The 5,017-nt window shown below is 32.1% G+C and overlaps 1 long non-coding RNA gene across 2 annotated transcripts; it reads left to right on the top strand.

Annotated features, from left to right (window-relative positions):
* The first annotated feature begins 2,262 nt into the window (after window positions 1–2,262).
* LOC140693249 (uncharacterized) lies at window positions 2,263–3,917 on the top strand. Of its 2 annotated transcripts, none has more exons than XR_012068973.1 (2): window positions 2,263–2,512; window positions 3,591–3,917. It is a non-coding gene; the product is annotated as an uncharacterized lncRNA (long non-coding RNA). The 2 variants fall into 2 exon arrangements; XR_012068972.1 differs by having other exon boundaries at window positions 2,375–2,637.
* The last annotated feature ends 1,100 nt before the right edge of the window (window positions 3,918–5,017 follow it).

Raw genomic sequence — 5,017 nt, 5'->3', positions numbered from 1 at the left:
GGGAGATTGAAAATGTGAAACATAGATTAGAGTATTTCCTCACATTGTATGCAATCCATGAGCACAGAATATCTTTTATTTCTTTTGTATACTTATATTTATTACACCTTTAATTTATAGAACTATGTTTAGATCTTTTATTTCACTTATCAAATTTATTCCTATTTTATTCTTTTTGGTATAAATGTACACACAACTGTTTTCCTAATTCCTTATTCTGATAATGTGATGTTAGTGTATAAACAGGCAACATATATTTGTATATTGATTTTGTATTCTGCAAGTTTGCTAAGTTTGTTCATTATTTCTAGCATTCACTGGAGGAGTAAATGGAGTTTTCCATCTGTGTATAATTATGTCATTTGTAAAAATTCTACTGCTTGTTTACTAGTTGGAAGCCTTATATAATTTTTCTTGACTAGTTTTTCTGGCTAGGACTTTGAGTAGTGTAATTTAGGACTTGTGAAAATGAGCTACTTTTTCTTATTACTTGACCAGAAGAAAACCTTCCTGTATGTTAACATTGAACTTGATTTTTGTCATGGGTTTTTCATATATGGCTTTTATTATGTTTAGTTATATTTTATTTAAAGCAAATTTGTTAAGATTTTTTTGTATACAAAAGTTAAGATCAGTTCTGTCAATAATTTTCCTACATTTTCTGAGATTGTCACTTTTGAATTCTCTGTTTTTTAATTGATGGTATCACATATATTGATTTGCATTTGTTAAATAATACTTATGAAACAGGACTAAATCAAACTTAACTATAGTTTATAATACTTATAATATGCCATGAAATCAGGTTGCTAATATTTATTTAGAATGTAATATACACATACAGAAGGAAAAATATACATTGTAGCTTGAGTGTACATTTATTTATTTAAAAATTTTGTCTCTCATTTTGAATTTGGCTTATGTTTAATGGAAATTATTTCTAAATAAAGAATATAACTCTTGGTAGAACTGAATTTACTACAGTTTACTGATACAGAACATAGCTATTATTTACAATTAGTGCACAAATCACTTGTCTTAAAATGCCATATTATATTAACAATGCCAACTGATTCAGGACTGGGAAACATAATGCTTCCTAAAATGCATTATGTGGTGTTTTCCACACCAACCCACATATACACTTATTTCTTTGTTTTTTTGATTGTTTGTTTGCCCCTTAATGGAGGCACTGCTTATAGAACCCAGGATCTTGTGCATAAGTGTATTTATCAACATCATTTTGGAGCACTTAACAGAATCCAAAAGAGTATGGATTATAAAGATGACAGGAAAATTTATTCCTTCTAGGGACTGAAAAACCTCTGAGTGAAAGAATGGTAAAAATAAACATTTGTATGTATACAATAAGATTTTCTCTTGTGTAATTTTAAAGTAGAATATTAAATTACATTAGTTTTACATATAGCACTGAAGTACAATTAAAAACAAAATTTCCCCACTTTGAGATTTCTTAAATTTGATTGATTAAAGTTTTATAATTTTAATTCATAAATATTTACCATTTATTTATAAACATACCAAAGAAATTGACATTTATTCTGCTCATGTTTTGAATATAGAGCTACTTTTTTAAGGTACACAGATAAATAATTACTTCCATTTCCAAATCAACTTATGTTTCACTTTAATTACAAAAGATAATGAAATAGTTATAAATTTTCTGTACAAGTTTTACACAAATTTCACTTTAAATTCCAAAACTTTAAAATTATTTTATTTACTTTGAGCATTATTTATACTCTGTTCACCAAACTGGTATAAATTCGTGTACAAAAGGAAGGAGAATTTTTTTTATTTCATAGACCCCAAAATTAAATTATTTAAAAAGATTTTGTGGGGATAATATTTGCAGATCACATTATAAAAATAAGCATCTTATATGATTCATTTTCACTGGATGAATGAGAAGGAAACACTGGCTGAATGTTAATCTTGGGTTGCTAGGAGACCAGACGTTTTGTGATGTCACAGCTACTCAGGTTGAGAACCATTGTGATGGCCTACCAGTTTAAATGTGCAGGCTTGCCAGAGCAGCATTTGAAGCTGTAGTGCTCAAAACCATGCAGAATAGAAAAGTAGCTGCAGAAAAAGTTATTTGAGATGGCACTTGTTTCTTCAGAAATTCAAGATAAGTTTCCTAAAGATGGGTCAACTGGTTCAGGAAACTCCAGTAGATCTCTATTTTGTGATCAAATATTCTCTGGGGACTTGGACTTGAGGTCTATGATTGAAGAAATTGATTCTCTGACTTTGTCAGAAGGATCCTTGATAAAAAGACCATGTTACACACATTGTGACTCTGAACCAGTTGGAGATAATGATTTTCGTTCTCTGAAATTTCCAAGAAAACTCTGGAAAATGTATGGGGGTGACCAATTTAAATCCATCTGGTGGGATGATAATGGATCTTCCATAGTGATTGATGAAGATGTCTTTAAGAAGGAAGTTTTGGAAAGAAAGGCCCCTTTCAGAATATTTGAACCTGGAAGTATGAAAAGTTTAGTTATACAGCTAAAGCTTTATGGGTTTAGGTAATTGCAGCAGAATTTTCAAAGATCTGCTTGTCTAGCTGTCTTTATGGCAGAAGAAAAAGAAGTCTATATTTTAAACAAGGTATTCACAAAGTTTAGTTACAACTTGGTAACTTAGATATAAAATTTAATTTTGTACATCAATCTATGGTAACATAAATGGAAAGCTTTTTTGAAAATTGTATAAAACTACTAAGGCTATAATTCTTAATTTTTTATAAAAATGAGGATAGTGCCTTAAGTAGTCAAGATTATGATAAACTTTGCTAGCAACTATGAATCTTAACAGAAATCTAAATAAAGGTATTAAAGCTGTTTTCAAAAGTGGCTTTCACCGTTACTGCAAATGCTAACTTCTTAAACTTGATGACTGTATTATTTAAATGTGTATATTCGAAATAAGGAATTTCAAAAAATAGTCAGAATTGCTCATATTTTGATGATATTATCTTTGCATTGTAAACGTGAAATCTGAGGTTTTATAGGTTAGGCTTATTGTAGTCTTCTAATTTGGTTTAAAATATTACTAAAATCTTTCCACTTTGATTGTAGCTGCAATTCTACCATATTTCAAATTTTAAACGAGGCTGTCCCCAAATTTTAGTGAGAATAAAAATAAGAGTTGAGATTAAAAATGTCTCTCTGGTATCTTCATTGGCTGAAGATTTCAACAAGAAGCACTTTATAGGAGGGGGTAATATAGATAATCATAATTCTGATTTTGTGGCTGACACTAGTGGAGAAAGTGCATTTTTACCTTCTCCTAATTTAAACATGCCTCTTAACAGAAAGCCCTCTACTAGCCATATAATTGGTGATACAAATACCCCGATCAGAGGTGATTTTTCTCCTTCATCATCAGTGTCAGTTAGACCACGAGAACAAATTGCAGTGGATCAATGTGCTACTTTAAATCAGTTGACCACTATCCACAGGCACTCCCAAAGCAGCTAAACTGAAGCAAATGGCTGTGCTGTGAACTTCATTACAACTACAACTTCTATTTCTCATTACAGCATCTTGTCTCCCATACAGGGCAATTATTTTGGACTGATGGTGGAGCCTTCTACTTTTCCAAATAGATATCACAACATATCTGCCCATGAAGGTCGTTTTTCTAAACTTCAACCAGGGAGCAACCCACGGTTTCCATTGCCAGTGATAGCTGATACATCAACTACCTCTCTTTCAAGGCCAACTCATCAGCTATCTTCAGTTTAATAACGTCATCCTAATTACAATTGATCTACCAGAGGACTACCAGATTATGCAGGATAGCAAAGATTAAAATTTATGATGGCAAATGTCGACATATATCTGCAATATTCTTATTTGAACAATAAACATAAATGTGTACCTGTATTGTCCTTATATTTTTTAAAATAGAGTAAAGATTTAAACTCGAGACTAAGTTAGCATTTAAAGAAAAAAAGAGATATTTGATATGATCATTTGATGGAACAATATGTGAGTAAATTTATATAATTTCTTGTAAGGAAGAAGAGAAAATGGAAGAATTTGGAAAAAGACAAAAACATGGAGAGAGGGAACAGTACTAAGTGGTTTCTTGTTGATCCTGGAAAGTATTTAAAGTGTTAAGTTATGATAGGTTGGAACAGGAGATAAATGCAGGAACCGGCTCAGGAGTCATGGTCTCTATTATGTCATCCCTGGAATCATAACAGTCACGTGATGTAATCTCAGATGGCACATTCAGCATGAGGTAGAATTTAAGAAGTAATTTTTTCTATGGTCTTCTTTGTGCTGTTCTCAATGCATTTCAATTGGTGCTTTCTTTTCCTCCCTCAAGGGTCTGCACTATATTTTCTAGTGAAAATTTAATGTTGCTTTTATGTTCCAGCCAAAGATATGCTTACATCCTCAGAGGGGCACTTAAAGCATTTCCAAATCTAAGTCCACATCTCAACATAGTTTAGTCATTTCTTTATAGATCTGGCATCTGGCTACCTTGGAATATCTTTATGTTTCACTGTATCTGGAGATATATCCAGGCAAATGCTTGTCAACCATATTAACTCCAACCTCAAAACTGTTGCTCCATCTCATCCTTGGACTTAGGATGTCCTCCATTTACCTACTTAGATTTTCCCAGTCTCAGAACAGAAACCACCTCCTCCAGATGTTTTCTATCCAACTTTCCTTGTCTAACTTGGATACCAGCACTGTAAGCACAACACGTGCCACAAGATGCATTTTATTATTTAGTGAATGAAAAATACATGTTGACTTTAAGCAAAATCTACTTTCCTGAAGCAACAAAACTCTCATGGTTTTCAAACTATTTCGTTATGGTCTTTACTCTTCACCACAAACTAGCTCTTTTCATAGCCCATGGACTAGTCATTCAAGACAGTAGTGGAGGTAGGTACAGGAGACAAAGTATTATTTTCTTCTTAATTCATGCCTCCAGAGGCCTAAAGCATTCCATTCTCATTTGCTGG

The sequence above is a fragment of the Vicugna pacos genome, unplaced genomic scaffold (genome assembly GCF_048564905.1).
Source record: "Vicugna pacos unplaced genomic scaffold, VicPac4 scaffold_19, whole genome shotgun sequence".
NCBI lineage: Eukaryota > Metazoa > Chordata > Mammalia > Artiodactyla > Camelidae > Vicugna > Vicugna pacos.
This window is presented reverse-complemented; position numbering and strand designations above follow the sequence as displayed.